This window comes from Hyaena hyaena, unplaced genomic scaffold, assembly GCF_003009895.1.
Source record: "Hyaena hyaena isolate Hyena2069 unplaced genomic scaffold, ASM300989v1 scaffold_696, whole genome shotgun sequence".
Classification (NCBI taxonomy): Eukaryota; Metazoa; Chordata; class Mammalia; order Carnivora; family Hyaenidae; genus Hyaena; species Hyaena hyaena.
Window position 1 is genome coordinate 430402 of NW_024081328.1, and position 16297 is coordinate 446698.

Consider the following 16297-nt stretch of genomic DNA (forward strand, 5'->3'; position numbering starts at 1 on the left):
TTGTGGTAATTTGTTCCATTAGTAATGGGAAATGTATACAATATGGTAAGCCTACAATGTAGAAGCCTTTGTTTAACTATCATACCTCAGAGTATGGCATTTATTGAAACCAATGTTGAAAAAATATTTAGAAATTCATATGACATAAATAATTCTTAGCTTACCAGCAAGTGATCCCTTTGGGAGAAGTCTAGCCCTGCTAATATTAATCCAGCAGGATTGGAATCCAGCTAGATCTTCCCAAGAGTTTAGCTTGGGAAATTAAAGGAAAAAAAGCTGCAATGGATTATAATACTCACCTTCAAAACCTAAATAACCCAGTGCTCATGTGACATCTTGCATTTTGTAAGCTTTCGTTGTTAATACTGCCTTCAGTTTGGTTGTTGAATGTTTACATTCCAAGGAAGGCAAAACACCAGGAAAATAAATAAATTCTCCTAAGGTTGACATACTGGCTATTAACGAATGAAAATAGATGATGGGAGGTATACACACTGATCAAATATCTTCCAAAAGTCAAAAATCTTATTTGAGAATGAGTCATTCTATTAATATATTCTTGAAAGATTTCTGTTCTTGAAACAAACATTTTCATTTGTCCATGCTGTGCAAAGAAATGGGAGGTAAATTAATGTACATTTTAAAAACAAAGGATTTTGTAGCCTTTGAAAGGATGGATTCAGAAGGAATTGTCTTATGTTTGAATGGGTGGCCTCTGCTATTTCCTTTGATCTCCTCTAAAGATTTTAACAAAAATAATGAGAAAAAGACCTGATATGACTTGTACTTAAGGGAGACCATTTGTAAATTAGAGGGTGCCTTGGAAGAGTAAAAGCAAGGAGACAGCTAGTAGGTTACTGTAAAAACAGCTTCCACATCCATAAATATGAGCTGTGATTCACCACTTTAGGGAAAATGGAACTAACTATTCTTGGTCACGTCGACATCATGCATATGGTGGATGTTGTTTTTAATTATATTAGTCTGAAAGCTTTTTAGGGATAATAGCCACATTTGCTTACATTTCTATCTTATATGCCAAAAGTATTGCTAATGTGAGCAATAATATAATAACCTTGGTTTTCTTTATAAATGGTGAGTGTTTCCAGATTTGTGTCGACTCAAATATTTATGAGGATGGTCACTTCAGCACTTTGACTGCGAGTCTAGAAATCCAAATTAAAGTGGCAGCTGGAAAGGAAAGAAGGGGGGGTATAAAAAAAGTTTAAATATTTTATTCAATTATTCAGTTTCCCCAAGCTCTCTGGTTTTCCCACCTCTCACTTAGACAGTTCATAATATTTGACATTTATAGAGCTGCTTTCAAAACGAAGACCCCGAAGGCTTAATGCATCATGCTAAGAGGGAGATCAGCTCACACACCAGGTGCATGACGCCACCCCTGATGTGGAATGTGGCAGCTGGACCACAGCTGGTGGGTAATGAGCACCGGACAATGGCCCAGAACAGGAAGTGACAAGGAATTCTCCGCCGGGCTGAAACGACAAGGACAGCAGATGGCACAAACAGGAGATGACACACTGATCCTGGGGTACGAGTCTTACAAAACATTCAGCCTCCCTTGTCAAGGGTGAGGGGACACATTTTCTGGCATGGCATAGGAATTCCTCACTCATCCAGATCCGGGTCCTCTGAGTCAGCCTTGACCAGTCAGAGGAATGGGTTGAAGACCTGGGAGCTCCGTGCCCAGAAATGGCACAAACATGAAGCAGAGCCGGTTCAGCCATGAGGGCCCCCTGCCATGGGCGGTGGAACGGAAGAGGGGACTTTCTGCCTCGGTGGGCACTTCCGAATCCCGCAGATGGGGATAAGAGTCGCCACTGTTCGCGCGAGGGGTTAAAACAATGTGGTCATGTCCAAATATTTTCAAGATTACTTTCCTGGAGAATTTGTCTCATGCCTGGAGGACTGAACCACTCATTCCAATCTGTTCACTTCTGACATTTTTAGTACATCTCCTCAAATTACACCCCAACAGTAAAATAAATGGGATGAAGTCTCCGGGCTTCCTTTTCTTTTAATTTAAAAAAAGTGTGTGTGTGTGTGTGTGTGTGTGTGTCTGTGTGTGTCTGTGTGTGTCTGTGTGTGTGTTGCTCTTCTTAGAAGTTTTGAAGAAACTAAAGGGGGAAATACAGCTCTGGTTCATTTGGACCTGCTGAGCCACTTTGGCTGATTCGAAGTTACTAGTAACTGTGATAAAATTAGCACAGATGTGACAAGTATGTGAAGCCAACAACGGGCCAACTGTCACGGCTCCGAGATGGGAGGTTCAGGGCAAGATATGCAGTTGACCAAAGTGTGAGTTTAGTTCAGAGACCTCTTCCTGCAGAGAGAGCAACTGGGTTGTCCCACAGGCGCACCAACACCAATCACCCAGTAATGTGTCATGGCGTCCATTGTAAGAGAGATTCTGAGACCACAGTCAGGAGACTCAGCCACAAAATATGGAGGGAGGTGGCAAGGACACAAACGTCATGCATCTGCAACTTTGGTGGGAGTATTGGTAGCAGAAAGACAGACACAGTTAGAGGTCATGTTCCTGAAAGATGTTGTGTGTAGTTTTCCGATGTTAAAAGAAAAGTCTGCCTTGGCAGGTGCCTGGGTAGCTCAGTCAGTTAACCGTCTGACTTGATTTTGGCTCTCATGGTTGGCACGTTCGAGCCCCATATCAGGCTGTGCGCTGATGGCATGGAGCCTGCTAGGGATTCTATCTCTCTCCCTACCTCTCTTGACCCCTCCCTCTCTCTCTATCTCTCTCTCAAAACAAATGAAACTAAACTTTAATAAAAATTTTAAAAAAGAAAAGAAGAAGAGAAAAAGGAAAGCCTGGCTATGATGTGACTCTGGCACTTGCAAAGTTTTTCTGGGACCAAGATGCTGCAGGACCTCCTTCCGCCGGACCATGTTCTCCACACCAGCCACTCTAGGTGCATCTGGCAACAAGGATTCTAGGAGGCGATGAGCCCTGGAATGGTCAGCAGTGCAGGTTCTTTGGACAGGCCTTTGTAAGCGCAACTCAGGACAATGACTAGCTTTTATGTAGCATTTCTTTTTTTTTTTTTAAATGTTTTATTTATTTCTAGGAGATAGAGAGAGAGACAGCGTGAGCAGGGGAGGGTCAGAGAGAGGGAGTCACAGACCGAAACAGGCTCCAGGCTCTGAGCTGGCAGTCAGCACAGAACCCGACGCGGGGCTCGAACCCACGAACTGCGAGATCATGACCTAAGCGAAAGTCGGACGCTTAACCGACTAAGCCACCCAGGCGCCCCTACGTAGCATTTCCTACATGTCGGTAACGTTCAGGGAGTTTTCAGAACATCAGTGTATATGCTTTCTCCACATCACACTCCAGGAAGTAAACGATGTTACATCTAGTTAACAGACCAGGAATCAGAGACTTGTTGAGGTTAACTTCAAGTGCACCGCAGAATTTCCATCCAAGTCTCTCTGGCTTCAAATACAGTTATAACAGCTAATGTTCACATGGATTGTCATTTATTTAATTATTTATTTTTAATGTTTTTATGTATATGAGAGAGAGAGAGAGAGAGAGAGAAAGTATGTGAGCAGGGGAAGGGCAGAGAGAGACAGGAGACAGGATCTGAAGCAGGCTCCAGGCTCTGAGCTGTCAGCACAGAGCCCAACACGGGGCTCAAACTCAGGAGCCACGAGATCATGACCTGAGCTGAAGTCAGATACTTAAACAACTGAGCCCCCGGTGCCTCAGCATATATTGTTATTTCTTGCTTGTAACTGCCTTACCTTTATTGCCACTTTATGTGATGAAATTGAGACCTGAAAAGTCTAGGTAGCTTATCTGACTTGTCATGGGGACAGCATGGCAAAGTTTGGATTCCCTCTTGGGCAGACCCACTATGGTCAGGGGACAAGAACAGCCGTCATATGCCTGAAAATCCAACACCTTGAACTACCCGATACAATGGTATGTATCACTTAAGGGACATGTCTCACTTAAGGGACAATGATCACTTGGTGCATGGGAAGGTCTTTACTCTTTAGATGCAATGTAATATGTAGAGAAAGGAAGCCAGGCCAGACATCTTAGCAAACGGGATCAATGTGCTAGAAGATGACATTGGGAAGGTGACAGGAAGAAGATCTGGGAAAGATAATTGTGAACAGAAACCCTCTCTCCCAGGAAACAGATTTGAGAGTTTGAATGGGCTGGGAGAGAATTCCATTTACCTGAAGACAAGCAGAAGTGGAGGTTTCCTGGGCACCTGGGTGGCTCAGTTGGTTGAGCGTCCAACTTCAGCTCAGGTCATGATCTCACAGTTCATAAGTTCAAGCCCCATGTCCAGCTCTGTGCTCATAGATCAGAGACTGGAGCCTGCTTTGGGTTCTGTGTCTCCCTCTCTCTCTGTCCCTCCCTGGCTCACACTCTGTCTCAAAAATAAATAAAACATTAAAAAAAAAAAAGAAGTAGAGGTTTTTTGTGTATGCTCACCATGTCCTCTAACTATTCTTGTTATCTTGGCTAGAACCAGTGTGCTGGACCAGACGATGCAGATCAGACTAAGGGTGGAGGAAAGAGAAGCAAGGTGAGTGAACCTAGTACAGACCTCAGAAGTTCATGAGAAAGGGTTCAACTCTAGAATTCTAGACTAGAATAAATAGATCTATAATTTGGTTTTCTGCCTACAAAAAAACACGCACAAAAATTAAAACAAAACAAAACAAAACCCCTCATCAGCAAGGAGAAAGAAAAAAAATGGGACCTGTGATATGTCCATGGAAATGGTCTAGGTAAGCTGAGAAGTAGGCCAAGTGCTTAGGAGAAAGGGCATTGCTTTCTTTCTTTAAATTAGAGGTAGTGGACCAGTTATCTCAGATCACCTGCAGATCACTCCTCAGAGCACCTGCATCAGAATCACCTGTGGGAGGAGGGCTTTTTCAATGTTGATTTTTTAAAAATTTTTTTTGATGTTCATTCATTTTTGAGAGACAGAAAGAGACAGAGCTTGAGCGAGGGAGGGTCAGAGGGAGAGGGAGACACAGAACTTGAAGCAGGCTCCAGGCTCTGAGCTGTCAGCACAGAGCCCAATGTGGGGCTCAAACTTCACCAGCTGTGAGATCATGACCTGAGCCAAAGCTGGACACTCAACAAACTGAGCCTCCCAGGCGCTCCTCAGATATTGATTTCTGAGGGGTGCCTGGGGGGCTCATTCAGGTAAGCACTTAAGCTACAGACTCTTGATTTCAGCTCAGGTCATGATCTCACGGGTTTTGAGTTCAAGCCCTGTGTCAGGTTCTGCACAGATGCTCAGAGCCAGCTTAGGATTTTCTGTCCCTCTCTGTCTCTGCCCCTCCCTTGACATCTCTCTCTCTCTCTCTCTCTCTCAAAATAAAATAAAATAAAACATTAAAAAATTTTAAATGTTGATTTCTGGCCCGTTTCTTCATCCCACTGAATTTAGACCACACAGGCAGGGCCCCTCCACACCCCATAGGATTCCTCTGCACTCCTGCACATGCTTTTGTTGAAGGTGGGGGTTACATTTTCACTCTGTGAGATCAGGATGGATTGAACTCTACTTTGTGGTTTTACTAAGTGACCGTGGAAAATGATTTTTACTAGTCATCACTGGTAGTTATCACCTTCGGTTTCTCAACATTTGTTATGTTCTGTTCGTTAGAATCAAACAATGGAGTGTTTTTTTTTTTTTTAATAATGATACCTGAATTTCTATACTTGGTTCAGAGATATAGCCCGTGGCCTGGGAATCTGTATTTTATAAAAAACTCCTTCAATGCCTCTGGTTTGTGGCCCGTGTTGACAATCATTAGCAGTAACAAGGTGTAGCAAATGCAAAACAAACCACCGTGATGCTCAAATATTTTAACTAGTTCTACCATTGGTGTATTCCATTGTCATTGTTCTTTGACCATTTCTTATAAGCAGAGTCCGTGGGCTTCCAGCCAAGCAAGAATCTCCATTGAGAACAATTTTAAACCAAAACTCCCAGGGTAAACCTAAGATACAAATTGAAAAGTAAAAACCAAGTTTTTCATCAGAAAATTTTTTTTTCCTTTAAGGATGAAAGTGGGATCTAATTTGGTTTATATCAGGTGTAGAAAGAACCCACATGAAACACATAAGCTCCGAGGGTACAGCCTAGAATGTGAACTTGCTACTTAGAACAATAGAAAAGGGCTTTTCACCAGTTATCATGGGCAAGGTGATTTCAGTCACACATGGGAACTTGGTGCTTTTGAGTTATTTTGATTTTATATTATACTAGAGTAGAGGCTAATAGCATTCTTCAATCCTCTGCCATTGACAGGGCATGGGAAGTTACGAAGACTGGAGCAGGGAAAGTATAGTGAGAGCTTTTCTGGGTTACAGTTATTGTAGGGCGAACTTTCCTTCTATGGATCCTTGAACTTATGGTTCAGAAATCCTCACTAGTAGAATTTTAGAGATATCACTTGTGGAAACGTGTATCTGAGCTAACACAGAAGATTTAACACAGATGTGGGTGGTGGACCCATTGCTAGTATACATTTACCTTGTTTATTTCCCTGAAAATGGCATAACTGTCCAAAGCCTTCATTCCAAAGAAGACCCTTACAGGGGGAAGTCAACCTGTTCCCTCATCCAATCCAACGATGGGCTAATGTTTGGTAGAGTGCCAATGTATATGTCAGGAACTATAATATAGTCTCTGTCTTCTATCACATTTCGATCTGTCTACAAATTCTACCAGCTGATATACATTATAACCTGTTAATGAATGAAAAATGTATGCTTGGAATTAGACAATTGGGTGACTATTACATAGGATTGTCAACAGAGCCAGAATTTGAACCAAAATCAGTCAGACTCCAAATGCATACATATTTGATGTCAACACATTGGCTCTGTCTAGAATGTAGATGGGTTAATGTAGAAGGGATGGAAGAGGCAGGGCTTGCCTTGATGAGAGTAGAGTGGCGACTTCTCTCCAGTATCTCTGGCACTTGGATGTGAAGAAAATCAAAAGCAGAAAAATACATGATCATGCATCTTCCCGGAGATCCTACAGAAAAGGGTAATGCTAGGCTACCCTGAGACTCAGGAGGTTAAAATCAAATGTAAATTTCCCCTTTCTGTGGTTTTGAAAGAGGGAGAAGGAGAAGGAAATGCTGTTTGAGTAAAAATAGAAAAAAAGTAAGCATTTGTATATAAAAATTTGACTCTTAAAATACTAACTTCATACTTTAAAAAAATAGTTTATCGCTTTGAATACCTGTAACATTATAGGTATATACATTACCTCCTTTAACCATTACAACAACCTTGTGAGATGGCTATTTTATAGGTAGGAAAATTTGGCTCAGAGAGATGGAGTAATTTGTTCCAGAGAAGAGCTTGTAAGTGACTGGGTCAGGATTTAAGATTTTTTGTGTTGTTTTGTTTTATTTTTTTTAATGTTTATTTTTTTGAGGGAGAAAGAGAAGAGAGCAAGCAAAGAAAGGGGAGGAGAGGAAACATAGAATCTGAAGCAAGCTCTCGGCTCTGAGCTGCCAGCACAGAGCCTGATACAGAGGCATCCCAGGATTTAAAGGTTTTTTTAAGTTTTATTTATTTTAAGAAAGACAGAGACAGCATGAGTGGGGGAGGGACAAAGAGAGAAGGTGAGAATTATCCCAAGCAGGCTCCATAGGGTCAGCACAGAGTCCAGCACAGAGTCCAACATGGGGCTTGAACTCACAAACTTTGAGATCGTGCCTTGAGCCAAAATCAAGAGTCAGATACTTAACTGACTGAGCCATTCAGGTGCCTCAGCTGATTCCAAATCCAAAATTTTTCCTGTCGATTGCACCAGACTCCTACTCTGCCATTGTAAGTATTCAATAACTATTCATTGAACAGAAATAAATTCAACAATGCAGATTTATCAATAAGATTTCCAGCCAGGCAAATAAATGGCCACATTAATTTTAAAAGTGTTTGCCTAGACTTACCGCATGCCTCCACAAATATTTTCAGTGCATAAAGAACTTAAAGATGACCAAATATAGCCCCTGCATTAAAAAAATTTTTTATTACGTTGTATAGGGCATAAAATCAGCACACAGGTTACTATGTGATAAAAAAGAGGTTCGCCAAGTGCTGTAGAGATTCAAAGTAGGGACTGAGCAAAGCCAGTGAATGGTCAGGCTCAGTCAGCTAAACGTCTCAGGTCATGATCTCACGGTTCGTGAGTTCGAGCCCCGCCTCAGGCTCTGTGCCACTTCAGATCCTTTGTACACCCCTTCTCTTTGCCCTTACCCCGCTTGCTTTCTCTGTCACTCTCAAAAATAAATAAACATTTAAAAAGAGACTCCAGCAAACCCCCATGCACAATGCACACACTTACACGTGCATACACACACTCACATACACACTCAAGAAGTCACTCCAACATGCACTTACTCATACAAGCTCATGCACATGTGCACTCGCATGCTCACTCACTCAATTCACATTCACACACACTTATGCACACATACGCAGACACGCACACACTCATGCACACAATGGCATGCTTATTCGTGTGCACACAGGTTAACTCACCCAACACCCACTCACAGATGCACAATCGCCCACCTTCATACACTTACACACACACCGCATACACATGGTCACTCGTGTGCACTCTTGCCCCCACACACAAACACATACTTTTTAAAAAATTTTTCTTAATGTTTTATTTATTTCTGAGAGAAGGAGAAAGAGACAGTCCAAGCAGGGGAGGGGCAGAGAGAGAGGGAGATACAGAATCTGAAACAGGCTCCAGGCTCTGAGCTGTCAGCACAGAGCCTGATATGGGGCTCGAACCCACGAACCATGAGATCATGACCTGAGCTCAAGTAGGACGCCTAACCGACTGAGCCACCAAGGTGCCCCCAAACACATACTTAAACACATACACACTGACACAGAGGCTTCTTTCCTAGAAGGCTGGCCTGAGATGTATGGAATTTTCCAGAAGATCATTGAGCTTGCCTGTTGTTCTGGCTCAGGGCAGACACAGAGTGCCCTCCCTCCACCGCCCAGCTCCTGCAGACCTGAAGCAACAGCTCATGTATGGGAGTAAGATTCAGAGATCTGAAAAGAACTATAAGCCTTGAATGTAGGCTTTCACATGGTGGCGAATACCACCGGGAGGGACACCCAAACGCAAAACCCCTGCCCGAGTGCTCTGCGCCAGCGCCTGCCTCCGAGGGGGCCTGCTGCCAGGGAGGTGATTAAAACCAGCTTCTATCTAATTGAAAAATGACTGCCCTACCTTTCTTTCCAAATATGTTTGTAAATTCCTCCTAATTAACTTTTTCCCCTCAAAGAAAGACTGTGGGGTTGCTCCTGAGGAAAATACAGGCAGTGGCATGTGGCCAGCAACTTCCAGACCATTCCGCTCTGATAAGGGCTAACTCCCTGCTGTGCAGGTGGGTGAGGACACAGGGGTGGGGCTGCAGCCGTCCAAATGCTCAAGGTCCCTCTCACTCCTTTTTCAGCCTTTAAAAATATATTGCTCTTTTTTTTTTTTTTAAATGTTTTATTTATTTCTAGCAGAGAGAGAGAGACAGCGTGAGCAGGGGAGGGTCAGAGAGAGAGGGAGTCACAGACTGAAACAGGCTCCAGGCTCTGAGCTGGCAGTCAGCACAGAGCCCGACGCGGGGCTCGAACCCACGAACCGCGAGATCATGACCTAAGCGAAAGTCGGACGCTCAACCGACTAAGCCACCCAGGCGCCCCAAAAATATATTGCTCTTATTTCCCTCTTTTTAAATTTATTTACTTATTGAGAAAGAGAGAGAGAGAGAGCACACATACACACACACACACACGCACTCACGCGCGTGAATGGGGGATGGGTAGAGAAAGAGGGAGAGAGAGAATCCCAAGCAGGCTCTGCACTGTCAGATGAAGGCCTCGAACTCACAGCCCTGAGATCATGACCTGAACCAAAGTCAGCTGCTTAACTGGCTGAGCCACTCGGGTGCCCCATGTTGCTGTTAATTCCAATAAAAATAGATCACAGGCTGCCTGACTTGTAAAATAACCCAAAAACTACTTGTTTTGGGGAGAGGCACACAAGTCACATTCACACAGGGGCTCAGCCCTTGAGGGGTTAGGTCTCTCCCCTCAGCATCTGTTCTCTGTGTCCAGGTGCCTACCACACCACTGTCACTCCGCACCCCAGGAGCCAGAACACCTCTATTCCGGGGGGGTTGGGGGGGGTGGATGCTCCTGGAGAAACACACCAGACCTGCCAGAAAGGGCGGTGCGATGATGTGGGAAATTGCAGCTTTTGGAATTAGGAGATCTGCCTCTGAGGCCAGTCTCTGCCACTTACGTTTTTGTTTGTCTGTTCTTTTTTATAGTCATTCTATCCATTTATTACTCATGCTGACCTCTGTTTCCCAAAGAATCTGTGATCCTTGTATGCAAAGAGGTTAAATAGAAGCAGGGAAAGGCAACTAAAGGAAAGCAGAAAGCAAATACATTAGTTTCTAATAAGGTTGCCATAACTGCACACTGATTATTGTGCTGGGCTTCCCAGCAGCCTAGCAGAAAAGGGAAACATAATGAGCTGCTCAACCACCGAGAGACTGTGGCTTCCAAGGGAAAATGCTTTTTGTAGGGTTTTTTTTTTAATTTCTGAGCATAAATTGTTAAAGGATCTGGCCTGAGAAGAAATATAGATGGTCAACAAGCACATGAAAAGATGCTCAACGTCACTTCTCATCAGGGGAATGCAAAGCAAAACTACAATGAGATGTCATCTCACATCTGTCAGAATGGCGAAATCAAAAACACAGGAAACAACAAGTGTTGGTGAGGATGTGGAGGAAAAGGAACCCTCGTGCTCTTTTGATGGGAATGTAAACTGGTGCAGCCGCTGTGGAAAACAGTATGAAAGTTCCTCAAAAAGTTAAAAATACAGGGGTGCCTTTATAGCTCAGTCAGTTAAGCCTCTGATTCTTGGTTTCAACTCAGGTCATGAACTCATGGGTTTTGAGATCGAGCCCTGAGTTGGGCTCTGTGCGAATGGCTCGGAGCCTGCTTGGAATTCTCTCTCCCTCTCTCTCAGCCCATCCCTGGCTCTCTCCCTCCCTCCCTTTCTCTCTCTTTCTCTTTCTCAAAATGAATAAATAAACTTTAAAAAAGTTAAAAATACAACTACCCTACCATACCATCCAATAATCACCCAACTGAGTATTCCAAAATTACATAAACAGTAATTCAAAGGGATACATGCACCTCTATGTTTATTGCAATATTATTTACAATAGCCAAGACAGGGCAGCAGTCTAAGTATCCACTGACTGATGAATGGATAAAGAAGAATATATATATATACCCAACGGAATATTAGTCAGCCGTGTAAATTCAGCCACATGATTTCTCTCATACGTGGGATTTAAGAAACAAAACAAATGAACAAAGGAAAAAGAGACAGACTAAAACACAGACTCTGTTTTTAATACTTATTTTTGAGAGAGAAATAGAGCACAAGCAGGGGAGGGGCAGAGAGGCAGATCCAAAATAGGCTCCCCGATTTTGCGGGACCTGAATTCACAAACCATGAGATCATGACCTGAGCCAAAGTTGGGTGCTCAACCGACTGAGCCACCGGGTCCCAGACGCCCCAAACAGACTCTTAACTATAGAGAACAAACTGATGATCACCACAGGGGAGGTTGGTGGGGGGTAGGGGAGTTAACGTGAAGGGGATTAAAAGTACATTTACCATGATGAGCACCAAGTAATGTATGGAATTACCGAATCACCATATTATTCACTTGAAAGTAACAGAGCGCTGTATGTTAACTACACTGGATTAAAAAAAAAACTTAATAAAAAAAAGATCTGACCTGAAACATTTTCTATTGATAAACATATTGGATAAAGCCCTGGACAGTGATGTTTATATCATCCATAACTGTGCTGGTCCAAATTCTTGGATGTTTTCTGTTAAGCTTTTGTCAAATGATATGTACAAGTCCACACCCAGGTTAGCTATAAATCTTAAATGAAATGATACCTAAGATGGCACTTGATCTATAGTAAATTCGCAATTACAAGGGTGAAGTATGAACATTTTTTCATATTTTATTAGTGACATGAAGTTGGGGGAGGACTCAGAGCTTTACCGAAACTCCTGACTTTGCTTCTTCCTCTACCAGGTACGGTAGGGTACCTCTCCTATCAAAACACAATCCCAGGAGGTGACATACCTTTCTGAACAAGGAACAGGGGCTTAAAAAGGCCATTCGACTCCTCAGGGGCTAAGTCCCTATGTCAATTTCACTTGTTTGCCTCTCCCCCAAGAAAGAAGCTCTCAGGGCTCTTTTGCAAGGCAGTCAGTCTGTGCATCGCCTAGTTTCAATGGAATTAATGGCAACGCATTTCTAGAGGTTGAAAAAGGAACAAGAGTGGCCCTGAGCACAGTCTTGCAGCTGTAAGCCTTTCTGGTACATTCTCCAGCCCCTTCAGTTTTCCTGGACCTGAGCCTCGGCCATGTAATCCACTGCAAGGCTCTCACCCACGGCAAATTGCTGGGCTTTCACACCACACCCTTCAGTGAGGACTCCGGCCAGGACCTAGACCGAGTTCAGCTGGTAATTGCACTACAAATTGCTGGGAGTGTAGAAGCTCCTGGGGACTGACTTGGCTTCACCACCCCTGCACCTCCGCTGGGCTGGTCAGAATCTGCCTGATGGGCAGCTGGAAAGGAGGCTGAAAGGCGCTGGGCTGTGGGGTGGGTGTTAAAAAAACAGTCTTACTTGTTATTGGGAAATCTGTGATTCATGCTCATAAACAGGTGTGTGTGCGAGGGAGTGACAGAGGCAAAAAATGGCTCTGACTTTACCTGCCGGGAGGACGATGCAGGAGGGGTAGGCACCCGGCTCCCCTCCCCGCCTGCAGAGATCCCCTGTCACAGCCATTGTGAGTGGAGGCCAGTGACTCCTGGCCTTTTGCAATTTACAAAGGTCTCTCCCAGGCTTCCCCTAGAGGTCTGCCCCAGGGTCAAAAGTTAACAATTACACTTTGACTTTGCCTTGAATTTTAAATGGAGGTCAAGTAAATGCTGGTTGAGCAAAGCAGTCTCCTGCTTCGGAAACAGCAGTTCTGAGGCTCTGCCGGCCTGAACCCCTGCATGGAGGTTGATGTGGACAAATAAAGGGCAGAGAGATCGTCTCTCTATTCCAGATCTGCAATCTGGAACGCTCAGGGATTCAGTCCCGGAAGGAAATGAGTAATATCCCTGATTTAGGGATTAGCATATTATTAAAATCGCTACCATGAAGAAGCCTCAGTTACAACGTGGCTCCGGGGTCAGACAGAGGTGCATGGGGTCCCCTGGCACCAGCTGGCTCCGCTAACTTGCTATATGGCTTCTGGCAACTTAACTAACCTCCTCTGAGCCTCAGTTTCCTTCTCTGTACCAGAAGAATTATAATAACCTCCTCACAAGGTCATCATAAAAATTAATGACATCATTTTTTTAGTTGCTTAACTAAGAGCCTGGCTCAGTAAGTGGCAGCTGCTTGTTAAGCATCCATGATGTTTATGTGTTTTTCAAACAGCATCTCAAACACCCATTTTGTTTCCCAGCGATTGCCTTCAACCCGCTCTTCTGTGTCTCTTTGTAAAGCTGCGCTGATATGTGGGTCAGATCAGAGAACTTCATTCACCACCAGCTATCAATATGGTGCCATCCCAGGAAGTAAAGTCTCACCCTGTGCAGTGTAAGGTTGCCATCTCCTACCCTCCCCCCATGTGGTTTTCGTTTTCTTCAGTGAGATGTGCTCTGCTATTTCCCTCGGCTTCCCCTGCCTCTTCATCATCTAGCAACTTTGGAAGGACAGAGAGCCTTTCCCAAGAATTTCCTGAAACAATGTTAGTATTCCATGGGTCTATAGTCTTCTGCAGTCAAACACTCGGCCAGGAGATATCTGGTTCCTTAGTCTTTCAAATACCTCTACTTCTTTTTTAGTGTTTATTTTATTTTTTATTAAAATTGTTTTAACATTTATTATTTATTTTTGAGACAGAGAGACAGAGTGTGAGCAGAGGAGGGTTAGAGAGAGAGGGAAAGAGAGACAGAGAATCTGAGGTAGCTCCAGGCTCTGAGCTGTCAGCACAGCGCCCGACGCAGGGCTCGAGCCCACAAATGGTGAGATCATGACCTAAGCTGAAGTTGGATGCTCAAGTGACTGACCGCCCAGTCGCCCCTAATGTTTATTTTATTTTTGAGAGTGAGAGAGAGAGAGCAAGTGAGAGAAGGGCAGAGAGAGAGAGAGAGAGAGAGGCAGAGAATCTGAAACATTGAGAACTCTGCATTGAGAGCACAGAGCGCAACGTGGACTTATGCACTGTGAGATCATGACCTGAGCCCAAGTCAGATGCTTAACCAACTGAGCCGCCCAGGGGCTCCCAAATACCTCTACTTTTTAATCCTTCCTTGACTCGGGGTGGAGAAACCCCATTTCTCCTCAGGAAAACTATGGCCAACTACTTAGGGTCCCAAGAACTTTGTACTCCAGAGGTGTCTTGCCCAGGCCGCCATGGAGGCGGGTGGTAGTGGGGGTGGGCAGGCCCAATGGGCCCTCAGCCAGGACTTTGTGGTCCACTGGTGAGGGCCCTTGGAAGACCCTCCAACACCCTAGCAGTTCTCAAACCAGAGCATGCTTCCGGTGGTGGGCTGATCCAAACAGAGGTACTGAGCTCTATCCCCAAAGCTTCTGAGTCAAGCTAGGAAACTGAGAATCTGCACTCACAACAAATTCTAGGTGTGGCTGAGGTTGACGGTATCAAGACTCACTCTGAGAACCACTATCCCAGAAAATATGAATTTCTTGTGATCGTGAGAAATTTGAATTTTGTAGAGGTTAAAATATTTGTCTAGATTTGAACAATGAATAACTGGACAGTGAGGTCTACATGCAGATTGGCCGGGCTTGAGACCCCTGACCTTTCTGCTCTCCTGTGTGCTGTCATGGGTGAAGAGGGATTCCAGCAGGAGACAAAATAAAACTCACTTTCCCAGGCTGTAGAGACTGCATGTGGGTGAATCCGATTCCTTCCCCAGACCCTGCACCCTTCCCACAATTGGTTGATTAAGGGTGGCACCTCACCACACTGGGAAACTTCTGTTGCTCCCTCGGGAATTGTGTAGATTGGGATGGAAAGACCTCTTTTGTACCTGGACTGGAACATGGAAAATTCAGGAACGCTTGGCCATCCTTTTCTGTCCTGTGGATATATGTGCAGAGGCCTCTATAGCAGAGAAGCATGACTCAGTACTGTGGGGAAAAAGCACAAAACCATGAAGGGCCCACCGCATATACCCCCCCACCCCCTGATCCAGTCCTGGGTCCAATCTATAGGCATGTCACCTCTCCACTCTTGGTTACTATGAAACGGCCTAATGACCTTCTACTAACCTCTTTCCCCCACTGACTGCCCCCCCCCCATGCTTTCACTCTTTCTTTTAAGCTGCTTGAAGTAGGTCTTCTGTTACTTAAGCCAATTGCTTCTTTATAAAATATATTGTGCACATACTCTACAAATCTTTCAAGATTGGCATTCTGTTTAAAGGACCCATCATCTCACAGCACAGTCATAATGACCACTTTATTGGTCATTTCTGGCAGAGAGGATCATGGTAGCCGTGATGTGTGCCAACGCCTCCATTTTTATTTCTTTTTTGGCCTCTCCTCTTTGGAAAGAGTGAGGAGCGTGTGTAAGTATGTACGTGGGAGAGAGCGGGAAGGTTCTTCAATGTTGTGCACACAGACATAGCCCAATCTTTGATCTGTGCCTTCCTCCGAGCCAGGCCCCCTGAGCTCCCCTCCACGTTGCCCCAGACGACAGTGCACACAACATTCTGCCCTTGGGAGTCCTCTCTGGGCTTGTGAGCACAGAGCACCATGAGGAGAGTCTGTTTCCCTATACTCCCAAAGTGAGTTTCTCCCCAAGAAAGGCCAAAATAACACCATCAATCAAGCAGGCTTGTTGTTCTTTTTCAAAAGCTCACGTCCACGGAGTTGGGATTAGCACTGGGTTACTGCCCCACGCAGAGCCACCCACATAGTGTTCATCGGGCCCCCTGGCTGTTCAGGAAGCCGTGACTCAGCTGGAGAAGCCAACTGAGTTGTGAGGTCTTTTAAGGGTAATTTAGCTGCATGGAGAAGTGCTGATTTATTCTTTTTTCCTCCCCCAGATAGTAGACACTGACCCTCAGTGTCCCTGGCCTGGTGACAGGGCTGTGGGCACACT

General features: G+C 44.5%; 1 long non-coding RNA gene across 1 annotated transcript; it reads right to left on the reverse strand.

Annotated features, from left to right (window-relative positions):
- Window positions 1-1013: 1013 nt before the first annotated feature.
- LOC120220397 lies at window positions 1014-15317 on the reverse strand. Its single transcript, XR_005525566.1, has 3 exons — window positions 15222-15317; window positions 4490-4557; window positions 1014-1191 (listed from the first exon to the last, which is right to left on the reverse strand). It is a non-coding gene; the product is annotated as an uncharacterized LOC120220397 (long non-coding RNA).
- Between the last annotated feature and the right edge of the window lie 980 nt (window positions 15318-16297).